We start from the raw sequence: 13562 nt of genomic DNA on the forward strand, positions 1-13562 counted from the left end.
GACCAACAGCTATATGATTTCTGAAGTGTGTAACCATTAAGCTTTTACCATGGGATTTTCTGCAATGAAGAAGTCTTACCCATTTGGGTGTCCTGTGTCAGTTTGCCAGAACATTTGCTTGCCTGAGGGACTGGGAGACCAGATAATGAAGTTCAGTTCTACTCGCTGGACTCCACCCAACCAACCCTGAAGTATGGTGGCTTCAAGTGCCATTTGACCCATGACAGTAGGTGTTTAGGTAGTGTATACTCTGCTTTTCTTGGTTTCTGTGCTGCCAAGAAACCAAAGCTGACTTCATGAAAATCTGGATAAAACCAGAAAACATTTCTGAAAGTATTTCCATGCAAATTGGGCCCAGGATATATCCTTATACAAGTCTCCTGCCAGGGTATTGAAACATAGGTGCTCTTGGGGGCACTGTTGAGTTACCTCAGAATATAGGGGGTTGTTACAATCACATTCTGAATAAAGGGAGGAAGATTGGGCTTTAGAAGGAAAGTTAAAGCTCAGTTTTCTGACGTGGAAAATTCATTCTACAACATCCCTAAAAATAAAAACAAACAAACAAAAGAGTTAGCTCTAGAATCTCATATATTGACTACAGAAGGACACCAACATAAATTTAAAAAATTAGCAACCTATTTAAAACATCCTCTATAGATTGCTACATTCACTACATTCCAAATCTTTTCAACATCTGTCTAATAAGAATGTTCAAACATGAAACAATGTAGAGTTTTGAGTATCTATTTCCTTTCCCCTCTTTTTTTTTATTTTTACTCTACAGGGTATTCTGAGAAATTACTCAACTATTTCTGAAAGTATTTGTCAGAATTCCATGTGCTTTGTTAACATTGGCTGTGAGCCCTAATCCATTTACCCAAGAGTGACCCCAGTGAGGTCAAAAGGACAGCAATTCTGGATTGTGAAATGCAGCCTTGCTTTCAATGCCTTTAAAATGGTTGTTCAGCAAAGAAACTAAAATGACAACCAGGTATATATTTTAAACATTTATAGCCAGCCTTTCCATCTTTGATGCTCAATGCAATTTACACAAGATCATTATTATTAATCCTTATGGTCTCTCCCCCTCTTTCCTGTCTCTGTACACACACACACACACACACCAGTCAGGACTAGAACGAAGAAATCAATGCCAAATACTATAATACATGGTGGGGGGGGGGGACACCACCCAAGAGAACAGAAGTGTTTGTACTTGCTGCATAAAATACAGCAGTCAAAGTGACAGATGGATTTACCTGGGCAGGTGGAGTGTCAACCACCTGTCTCTAGATGGTTATGCCAAGAGAAAGACAGTGGAAATGCAACCTCTCCTGGACCTCTCAACAACTTTTGATACCATCAACTATGGTATCTTCTGGGTAGCATCTTGGGATTGGAAAAGGGACATGGTTTTACCTGGACAGTTGATTTCAGGAGGTTTTGAGATACCTTGGCTTAGTCTTGTGGCAGTTATGATATGAGGTCCCAGAACAGTTCAGCTGGTCTCCCAAGGAGGTGTGTTCACTGTGTTTGGAATGGGGCCACATTCCCCATTAAGAGTTAGCTGTGCAATTTGGGAGGTCTTGGTAGATCCAGCATTGTTGCTGGAAGATCAAGCTATGGTTGGTGCACAACTGTGACCCCGACTGCACAGGGATGTGCTGGTTGATAGCTTCTATCTAATACTACTGCCCTGTGTTGTATGCGGGGCTTCTGCCTTTGTTTGGAAACTTCAGTTAATGCAGAGTACAGCTGCTAAGTGAGACCATCTATGGGGGATATATCACACTTGTCCTTAAACAACTGCACTGGTTGGTGGTACAATTCAAAGTGCTGGTGCTTGTTTTTGAAAGCCCTAAATGGCTTGAGACTCAGATATCTGAAAGACCACCTTAACAATCTGAATGTTAGGTTTGATATCAGAGGCCCTTCACAGAGGCCCCCACCCTCTGAAGTTAGAGCTCTCTAGTCACTACCCATCTAACTTCATGACCAAAATCCTTCTATAATGTTTAGCCACAAGTAAGTTTCATTTAGCAAAGGCTTCCAGTAATTAATTAAAATTTTCCTCCTTGTAGGTTCAGCCAGTTTTATTGCTTCCTGATAAGTACAGGTGTAGTATTAGCGATGAACAGCATATTAATAACCTCTTAATTATCTCAATGCCAGTTTCTATTTCAGCAGGTAGGGGGCTTTCATTACTGATTTCTCTCATTTATTCATAGTAAAATAGTTCTATTTTACTATAAAAATGAAAAGAAAAAGATGAGAGGAAATCAATTGTGAATTATGAGTAGAGCAGAAATGGGAAACCCTTGGCCCTCCTGATGTTGTTGGACTCCAACTCCCATTGGCCCCAGTCAGCATGGCCAATGGTCTGGGTTGATGTGAGTTGTAGTCCAGCACACCTCAAGGGTCAACATCCCCCACTGCTGTAGCAGAGTCAAGCATTTCTATGTACTTATTTGAAGTGTCTCAAAAGAACCAGAAGCGTCAGGAAAACAGGATGTGTTTTCCTGCAGTATGGTAGGCCTGGCTTCCTATATCTGCTTAACCTTTTAACTGAGTCAAATGTACTTGTTTAATACATCTTCTGCGTAGGATTGCCACCACTTTTCTGGCAGGAATCCTTTAACTTTATCACCTTCCTAGCAGGCTAAAGTTCCGCTGTTTCTGTTTTTCCTAGCATGAAAATCTGAAGACACAGCTAAGCTGTGTACACCTTAAGCAACTGATGGTCTTGACATTATATTTGCCATGGAGATTAGCATCCCTATGGCAACTCCAGACCCTGTTATTGTTTAGCATGTTACAATAGCCACTGTGTAATAAGTTTCTGTGCCACTGACAGACGGTGGCTTGCAGCAGATGACATTTATTCTATGGTGGCCCTGATTTACATGGTGAGTTGAACTATCCTATACAATACAACTTTACACATATGTGCAGGGGAAATTCACTACTTGGTGCTGTTTCTTATGGTGAATATAATGTTTATAGAAGCTTCTTAACTTTATTCCCTAAAGGGACTGAACGTTATGCTAATTCCCGCCCCCCCAACATAAAATTAAAGGGTCAAGAAGGACTTTCTTATGAAGCATTAAATAATTTCATTGTTGTTTTTTTAAAACAGTTTTAGGTTTAATGAATCATTAAGAGTCTGGTCACCTTCCTCTGACAGAGTCCTCTGCTCTTGCCAGCGTATGTAAAATGTGTTAGGAATCTAGGGAACGGAAAGCATAAACTGTACAGTATGTTGTCTTTGTTAGCCGTCACTAAAATTACTCATCAAAACAGCCTTCTCAAAAAGAACAGGAGAATGTCTTCACACATTTATGTTTGCAGGCCAGTAAGCCTGCAAAGAAAGAAAGAAAGAAAGAAAGAAAGGCAGAAGTCTGATAATATTGTGCAAGTTCAGAATTTCCCCCCGCTGCCAAACGAAGTAGAACTGCAAGGGCTAGATTTTTGGTGGATGTGGAAAGGCTTTTTGATCGTGGGGGCTGACGTTTCCTTTTGGAACATTAAGAATGAGCTAAATTCCACCCGATTAGGATGATGCACTGTGATGCATGGTGTGCTTAAATAAATTCTCAATGGGAATGAATCAAGTGGCTTTTTATTTAGCAAGAAATACTCATCAGGATTTCCTCGTAACCTTTGCAGTTTCCTGGAACCTCAGACTAAAATTGTAATTGTTCCTTTTCCTCGGGATAGAACATCCACATGTTCCATTTAGAGATGGCAATCTAGATTTGGAACAGGATTGTTCTTTCAGAACTTTTCCAGAGAATTCTCAAAGGAAGACCTCTTTTCATCGCCTCTGCAGAGGGTCTTCTGAAATCTTGGAATGAACAGGCCCATTCCAAATGCTTTCCTGCCAGTCATCCACTCTCTCTCATCCTTTGCTACATCCAATATTCTTCCTTCCCCTTTCTTTTGAGTCCTTGCTTCTTTCCTTTCCCCAAAAGTTATCTTCCAGCAGCAGGGATGGGCGCTTAGGTGAAAGGATGGCCTGTTCCTCAGGCTGTTATCAGGTCCCATATTCAAAGGTTTACCAACAGGAAGTTTCCAGTGCAAACATCCCCGGGGACTGTAGTGTGCTTTGATTTCTATGTCTTTACTAAGGACCCAGAAGGCTTGGAAAAGTAAAATCCTCAGGATTCTTTGTGTTGGGCTCTTCTTGTTGGTAACTGGCTTGCTCTGTCTCTGGTCAGAAGCCTCTTCAGTTAAAGGGGCTAGCTGACTTCAACAGCCGCTGATGCCAGTGATGCAGTGGAGACCGTGGTTCTGCTGGTTCTTCAAAGCTGGAGTTCCCCAGAGTCACAAGAGGACAATGTGACCTGGTCAGGGCAGAGAAGGGTTGGCAAAAAGGGCTCCCCTCGTGTCAGAGCTTCCAGGGCTGTGGAGATGTCTGGGGCTAGCTCCTATACCTCCTCCGAATGTGTGGCCTTGTTCCCTGAAGATGAGGACTGGGATCCTGCCACAAATAGTACATTTGATGTTCTGTTATCATTAAGAATGGGCAAACCCCTGATGATGGAGTTTGGCCAGCCCTACCATTAGTCATGGTGAGGTGGCTTCGTTTGGCAGTAGGATTTGGGTGTCCTGAATGGGTAGCAAATTTTCCATTTCATTTCTTTCATTTCATTTCTGTACTGGCCGATATGACTTTAAGATAATTACCGTTATTACTTTAAGATAATTGCCATCTGAGGTGATGTGGGAGGCTACCAGAGTGAGGGTCTTTTTAGTGGTGGGCCCTAGTTATGGAATGCTCTCATCAGAGAAGTTCATTTGCCACCTACCTGATTTTTCTTACAGTGCCAGGCACCCCCTTTTTATTTCCCCATGATTTTTAGAAGCAATTTTAATCCCATGTACTACTATATGATGATTTTATGATTTTGTGACTTTTGGTTTATAATATTTTTTTGTACTTACATTTTAAATATTTTGTCCTTTTCGTAAACTGCCCTGGCAATATAATTGAAGGGTAGTATAAAAATACTTGCAACAAACAAACAAATACTTTCCTGTGAGGAAGAAGTTAATCCTGTCCTCTAATTTTTCGTTTGAAAAAAATAAACTTCCCCAGTCCTGTTTTTTAGTTGTATAAATCCAATATATTTGAAAAATTGTCTATGCCACAATCTGTTCAGAAATACGTACTTAGAAGATTGTAGCTCTAGAGCGGCCTTCTCCACCCTGGTGTCCTCCAGATGTGTTGGACATAACTCCCATCATCCCCAGTTGACATCCGAGTGGGGATAATGGGAGTTGTGGTCCAACACATCTGGAGGGCACCAGTGTGGGGAAGGCTGCTTTAGAAATTAGAAGGAGGATAAAAGAAGCCAGTGTTTCAAGAATACTTTGTGAAAGATACAGTAACTAAGTTGAGAAACAGACAGCATAAAACGGCAGGAAAAAGGGAGCAATTTTCAATTAAGAAATTAAAATGATGTAATAAGGACCAAGCCGCAAACCAGGACCCTCATAATCATGAATGAGCAATGAAGAGAAGGTAATAGAAAGGACTACAAAACTACCTCATGAGATGGGTTATTACAGCAAACACTGCCCCAGAGTTGTTTGTTTAATTTAGCATTATGGCTATTTTCAAGGAGGTTATTATGGGTGTGCAAACGTGAAAAGGAAATGATTTTCAGCTGGAACTAGGTATATGCATCAACTAAGGTTTTTGCCCACACAAGTTCCCAAATTATACACCAACCTACATGACATATAAATACTACACACATTTTACTGGCACTCTACAAATAGTTACGTGTAGCCACCTACAAAGCCAACCCGTGATGGTGGCCATCCTGAACATGGAGGTCTATCATGAACATATTCCAAGCAAGGACTGAAGTTCATACTTCTATAGCTAGAAATAGGCGGTGCAGCCCTTACTGCTCTAAATTGATTGGGACAACATCAACAATATTGTGATAATCCAATTTGTGGATAGACCGCTGATGTATCTCAGCAAGGTTACTGTGAAATAGGATTTATACTGGAGTGAATTCAGATAATCAAAGGCTGACTAATAACAGTTTGATTTCACTGCCATCTGAATAGTAAATTACTTCATGAGATGTTAATCAAGAGGCTTCAAACCCAGCCAGGGAGGGCTGGCCCAGCCATGAGGCAACTGTCTCAGGAGACAGATGCTGAGGTGGGGGTCAGCAGTGGTTGCTTTCTAGCTGTTCCTTCTGAGCCTCCCAGACATTCTCCTGTGGTGGAAGACAGCTGTGTGTACCACTCAACCTGTCCTGCATCCCATAAACTAGCCTGCTGCCCTCTGCTGTGGTGGAGGACCCTATGCCATTGCTAGGGTTGAAGATTCAACTGCTGATCCAGTTGCTTCTGTACGTGGAATGGAGGAGGTGTCATCTTGTCCTTTTCCTCAGGCAGCAAAATATTTTGGGCTGGTCCTGGAGTCAGGGCTCACCATGGTTGAGGCTTGGAGTCTATTTTGAACTTCATTATCACACCCTGAATTAAGTGGCCTGGGATCAAAATATCTGAAGGATCACCTCCTCCAGTATGACCCTACAGTATGTATCTGAGCCACCCAGACTCAGGAAGTCAGTTTGTAACTCTTAGGGCACAACTTTCAGAGGCTTACGAGCATCCTATGCAGAGTGGGAGGAGTGGTGGAGGCAATCTTCACCTCTGTGCTCCTCCCTCTTTGCATTTTGGCTAGATGGGCATCTTCATCCATGTAGCTGGGGTGCATCAGGGAAGAAGGATGGAGAGAGGCTGCAGGATACATCATATACTGGCTTCCCCAGGCTCTCCCTGCCCACAGCATGCCCCCTTTATCCTCTCTCTGAGGTCCTACTTACCTTCTCTCTGAGGTCCTTTGTGCCCTTGGAGAGGCAGCTGGCACGATTCTCTACGCTGGCGGGGAGAGGGAGGGGGCAGGGAATGCAGATTTCTGGATCTGTGGTACTGTCTCCGACTTCAGATCCAGGAATCCAAATTATTCTATCCCCACTCCCCTCAGACTCTGTCTAGGGACCATAGGTTTGCTCCTTTAGACACCAGTCATATGGGATTAAATCCCATTTCACACACTGCAGTGGGAGTGCAGTAAATTAATATTTCTGTGAAGAAGTGCTTCTTCTCACAGTGCATAGTTAAACTATGGAATTGGCTACTACAAGATGTAGCAATGGCCACCAATTTAGATGGCTTTAAAAGGGGATTATGCACATTCATGGAGGATAAGGCTATCAATGGCTACTAGGTTTGATGGCTATATGCTATCTCCAGTACCTCTGGCAGTATGCTTATGTGTACCAGTTGCGGTGGAACATGAGCAGGAGGGTGCTATTGCACACGCATCCTACTTGTGGCTTCCCACACTCAGTTGGTTGGTCACTGTTTGAACAGAATGTTGGACTAGATGGACCTTTGGTCTGATCCAGCATGGCTCTTCTTATGTTCATTTATGTTTCTCTACTCATAGTTCTTTTTGGGAATGATGCTGTTTTATTTTGATAATGTGGCATTTTGTTGTCTGGGTTTTATATTATCGTTAGCTGCCATAGATGTCTGAGTGACACAAAGGTGGGATGCAACTATTTTTAGTTAAATAAATAAAGCAGTGCCTCTAAAGAAGAAGAAAAACATGCTGAATACTCACCACTGAGTAAGCACAGGCAGCATTTGGAAATATGGAGATGGGTTTCCAGGCATGCCTAATGCCTGAGTAAGAGATTCCCATGCTCCCACCCTTTGACAGCAAGTCACCTTTTTTGGCAAGTTGTCAAACATGTGTTGGCAAAGAATGCAAGGGCAGACCTGTTTGTAACTGAATATGGTGAGAAATGCTTGGTCTATGTGGAATTTCTGGGTTTAAGAAAACAACAACCAGTGCAATCATAGACATGTCTACTTAGATGTAAGCTACATTGAGTTCAATGGGACTCACTCCCAGGTAAGTGTACATAGGGTAGCAGCCTAAATTGACATAGATCCATCATGGATTCAGTCAAAATCAGTTCGGTGCCATTTACTCCATAGCAATTTCCAGTGTTGAAGCTGCTGCTTCCACTTTGGGCAATGGCTTCTGCACATAACTCTACATTTTCACTGTACTGTGGCAATGTTCTAGTTCTGTGAATTACCTTATAGTAGACCAACTTGTTACTCATTTTGTCCATCCCAGTAATCCACCAACTGCTTTAACTGTTGGATTAGGAGTCTCCCTGCTCCAGGTTTGGCTACTTAGGCCTTAGCTAGACCTAAGGTTCATCCCGGGATCGTCCCGGGGTCATCCCTGCCTGCTCCCGGGATATCCTATGTGTCATTTACATGAACAGGGACAATCCCGGGATAAACCTTAGGTCTAGCTAAGGCCTGAGTTGGCTGCTGCCGCCAGCTGAGTTATTTTACAGAATATTGACTCATAACCATGTAAACTTCGACAACTAAAGTTATTGTGCTGTATTATATTTCAGCTGAATATAAGGTAGACAAGCCATAACTATATAGGAACTAGGGATGTGCTCCGCTTCTAATCGGACCGTAGAAGCAGGAGCTGAGCGGGGGGCTTCGCCTGCCCTTAAGGCGGAGGCGAAGAGGATTGAGGGGCCGGCGGAGCGTGGCGAAGAGGATTGAGGTGAAGGCGGATCCTTCGCCTCGATCCGGAGCTCCGCCAGAAAGGTAAGTGGGGTTTACCGGGCCCTACCGCTGTCGCCCATGTGGCGAAGGCGGCAGGGCCCGGTAATCCCGCCCCCCGCCCTCCTCTCCCTTACCTGCCTCCATCCGCGGTCCGTCAGTGTCTTCAATTGAGCCCGTGGTTCCAGCAGGAAGTCTGGGCCGCTTGCGGCCCAGACTTCCTGGTGGAACCGCGGGCTCAATTGAAGACGGCGACGGACCACGGACAGAGGCAGGTAAGGTCCCCCTCTCCCTTGGTCCCTTACCGGGCTCTGCCACTGTTGCCGCATGGGCGTCGATGGCGGCAGGGCCCGGTAACCCCCCTATGGGGGGGGGAACGGAGCTCGGATCCGGAGCTCCGAGCGGAGCAGAGTGGGCACAGGCGGAGTGGGGGCGGGGCGGAGCGGCCCGATCCGAAAATGGCGGATCTGAAAGTGAAGCGGAGTGGGGGGTCCGTGCACACCCCTAATAGGAACCTGCCTTATTCTGAGTCAGGCCTTTGATACTTTAAACTCAGTACTCTCAATATCACCTATACTGAATGGCATGTAGTCTTTTCCAACCCTACCTGGAAATGCTGGGGATTGAACCTGGGACCTTCTGCATGCAAAGCAGGTGAGTAAACTGTGGTGAAAGGAAAGAAAGAAAAACAAAGGCTGGGGAAAAGAAAGAGGGTTAACATTGGAAGCCATTTAAGTCACTTCAGTTTCATTAAATTGGGTTGGGATGAACAGTGGCACAGTGACAACTGGAAGAAAGGAAATCATAAAAGGAGCTTCACTCTTTGAAGAAAAAGGAGGAGCCATAACAAACACAACAGACAATGCCCCAGAAGTTTGTAGAGTAACAGCATAATCCTATACATCTCTACTCAGAAATAAGTCCCAATGAGTTCAATGAGGCTTAGGCCTCAGTTAGACGAGGGGGGTGGAGGGCAACGATCTCGCAATTTTATGATTGCGAGATCGTCACCCTGGTTTACACGCAGCGTGCAACATCGTGGACGCCATTTTTTATTTTATTTTTTGTTAAAAGGGATGGAGCACACGAGCACTTGTGCACAGAAGGTTAGTGTTGTTGTTGTTTTTTAAAAAATACTTTCCCTGCTCCCCCCACACCACCTCCGATGGGCCCGGCTCCTCATGATTACTCATGAGGAGCCAGGACAAACTGCGATGGCAGGCCACACTTTCTGCAGTCTTGGGATCATCCTGAGACTGCAGAAAAACTGAGAAATAAGGGTAGGGTGATATCCTGGGGAAAGAAAGGGATCATCCCTCCCTGCTTCCGGGATCCCCTGTGCGTCATGTGGACAGAAAATACATCTCCAGATGTTTGGGACCTCAATTCCCAGCATTCATGTTTTCTTTGGCCATGTTGGCAGGGGCTTCTGGGAGCTGAAGTCTCAAACACCTGGAGATCTACCTTCTGCCCACCCTTGATCTGATCCCCCAAACAGTAGAAACCACAGACCAACCATTTCAACTAAGTAAGAATGTTCCATTCGCAGTACTGAGTTTTTGCAAATAAAATAAAAGAGCCAGAGCTATGGGATTGGGGAAGAAGAGCAATAAGCTCCCTTGTTCAAAAACAAAGACTGGGAATAATTGACAACACATGGCGGTGATTATTATGGAAAGAGAACACTGGACCCAGCACAGCAGATGACTCATCTATCTGTGAGCACTATTCCAACACAGCCTTAAGCAGGGCATTTCTGCTGCTAGCTGGGGAATTGGACTATCCTATCTTGTCCTCTCATATATTTTCCTGTATCCTCAGGGCAAAACCAATTGCTAATGCAGTTAATTGATTTCAAAGTATACAAAAGAGGAGGGATCAATACTTCTAAAAACAAACAAACAAACAGCACGCAAGGAAAAAAGGAGGATACCCACAGCTATTGTTTTTTCAAAGCTCAGTAGATCAAAGCTTTAAATATGCTTTAAAGCATAAATTCACCAAGGAGTTTGTATTTTATTGTCAGTTTAGGATGAGATGCTATTAACTCCATAGCTTTTAGCCGGCACTTTATAATCCTTGCTGCATTCATTCCCACAAGACAGTCAGGAGACAGGGAAGCCTGTGCTAAAAGATTTGCAAAGGCCATCCATCAAATCAGTCAATTCCTAGGAATAAGTACGAACCAGGGCAAAGTTAAAATACTGGGCAACCTTGGCTGCCTCTGCCAAATACAATGTGAGAGTGAACATTCTTTGGGATTTTAAAGAAGTAGGGACCTAATCAAAGCATCAAACCACATAATGTAGCACTTTCTAGGTAGTAGAGAGTCTCACTTGTATTTCTGCATAATTTTATAATGTTTTATCATGTTTCTGTCTGACAGACAAGAAATATATACAATTGTACATTTTTCTTCTCCCAACCTTATTCTTATGCTTTGGAAAATACAAGTGGTCCTCATTGTCTTCTTTTATGGCACTTTCAGCTATTGGAAAGGTATAATTTAAAATATTATCTTTGTGGAGTTTTTGTTTTGTTTTGTTTTGTTTTTTAAAAGAATCTCTTGGTGTGGTGCAGAATCTTGAAGCGTTTTGCAGAAGCTGTAGCAGTTGAGTATGCCTGAGCAAAACAGCCCATCTTGCTCCAATAAAATAACAGTGGACATTATTATAGGTACAATACAAACAGGTGTGTTTTTTTTTTAAAAAAAAGGTTAATCATGTGAATTTTAATCAATTAATGTACCAATTAAAATTCACATACATCTATGGGTAAAAGCAATATTTCTGAAGCAAGAAACGTATTTTCTTTGATTTTAGACACAGTGTTTTCAAACATTCTACCCCAGGGTCCCTCCTGAAAGAGCTGAAAATGACTGAGGCCCAGAAACAGTTTGTCATAATCAGCTGGAAACTGCTGATACCATTTTATATTTTATTTAATCCCTCTCTGAAATTGCTAAATTCTTTGCCACAGCTATTTTCTTGTAGCAGGAAGTTCTATAATTCAGCTTTCCTCAAGTTAAGTAGCGATAGTAACTCCGGAGGCATCCTTATTCAGCCTTCCCATTTCAGGAAGGATTTTATTATTTTTATTTCAGGAAGAATATTATTATGATTAAAAATATTGGCTTTGCTCTCTAATAATTTCTTGTGGCCATGGATGCCTATGCAATGTTCATGGTGCAGCCATGGCAGAGGGCACTCAAGCAAAGAATTACTGGGCAGTCTGCAGCACTGGGACCAACCTGAAGGTTGGCTCAGAACCACTAGATGGTCCCAACCTACAGTTTGAGAAAGAATGTTTTAGATGATGCACACATGTCCGGCAGCAGGCATCATCTTAGAAGAGACGTTCTTTTTGTGTATTAGAGAAGGGAGAATGCCTCTTTTAAGATGGTGCTGCTTGCCACCTGCTGTTATTGGGTTGGATCCAAGGCCTGCCTTCTATTGATAGAAGGCCTCCTTCACTCACAGAATGTGCCACAGCCTGATTCTTGGGGAGCCCTCCTCCCACTCTGTACCACAGCTCACCTCATTCAGCAGGGTCCCTTGACCCTCTGTGTAGCATTTTCAGGGGGCTGGAGGGACTACTGTGGGGAGGAAGGGTTGGGGAAGTCTGTGTGCACATGTCTAAAGCTAGGTCCAACTCTCTATGAGCTCCATCACACCAGTGATTTATCGCACACTCACTATGCCTGGTATGCGGCTGCGCAGCGCAGTACTCACATGATGTTGTCCCTGTCCTGCACTCATTTCGCCTCTTCCCCTCCATTTTTTGTTTCATTTTGGAGCAGGGAAAGTCTGGTGTCCCCCCCCCCAATGCTAAATAAATGCGCTCCTCCCTCCCATGTATTGCTGTCCTTGCGCTCTATCAGTCCATCCTGTTCTTAGTTGGGGGCGTGTGTCTAAACATGGTCTTGCTGACAAAAGAGGAGGGCGAGGTGGTTCTCTGCTCAACTGCTCAACTGTGAAGGGGGAGAGAGAGAGGTCCCATTTAACTCTATGTTCTTACTCCTTGATAGGCATTACCAGGGATACATTTTCACCTTAAAAGAAATGCAGAAAGGAACATGGGTGGTGGTGGTTCACCCCCGCCCCTCCCTAGAACTGTGAAGCTTCGCAGTTAAAGACTTGGGGTTTTTTAGAAATGGAGCGAGGCACAGGCATGCCAGTGCATGATCGCTTCTCCTCCCCTGTAAACCTTTCCCAAGCCAAGTGGCAGCAACAGTCTCAGCCCATGCGCTCCCTCCTGCTTCCTACGAACGACCTCCGTTCCTTCTCTCCCCAGAGTTTGATTAATATGATCTTAGGGGAAAGAGTAATGTGTTGTTTTACTATAACCGCCCAGTTTCAGGATGCTGTACTATTGTATCTATATCTATATCTATATCTGCAGGGGAAAGGAGAACATAGGGGGCAGAGTGGGAGATTTTGCTGGCATAGTAGTGATACAAGTGAAAAGATACACGAGCTAAAATAGCACAACAATGTGAAAGTGCCCAGTGCTCGACTCACTAAGGAAACGGAGGGGGAAACCCTGGATGCAAACCAGATAAAAAAGTAGGTGTGATGGGGGTACTGAACCTCTTTTAGCCTGAGAGCTGAGCTCCATTTTGAAGAAGCTCTTGGGGGTTGCATTCCAGTGGCGGGTGGATTCAAAGGCAAAAGAGGCACTGTGGTGTTACACCCCACAAGTCAGTTCCTAAATGTATGTCTGAAGTTTGTAAGTCTGTGGTTTTTAGAATGTTGGCCTGAGTGGGTGAAGTTAGAATGTCTGTGGAGGGGGAGGAGTGATATATAAGGGAATGACTGAGGGGATTGAAGGAGACTTTTTAAGTACTCTTCGAGTCGTTAGGGCTCTCTGTGTGTTAGCTCTTGGTGTTTAGAGTACTTGGGTCTGGAGAATTTGAGGTTCAGTGT

This window comes from Elgaria multicarinata, chromosome 2, assembly GCF_023053635.1.
Source record: "Elgaria multicarinata webbii isolate HBS135686 ecotype San Diego chromosome 2, rElgMul1.1.pri, whole genome shotgun sequence".
Lineage (NCBI taxonomy): Eukaryota > Metazoa > Chordata > Lepidosauria > Squamata > Anguidae > Elgaria > Elgaria multicarinata.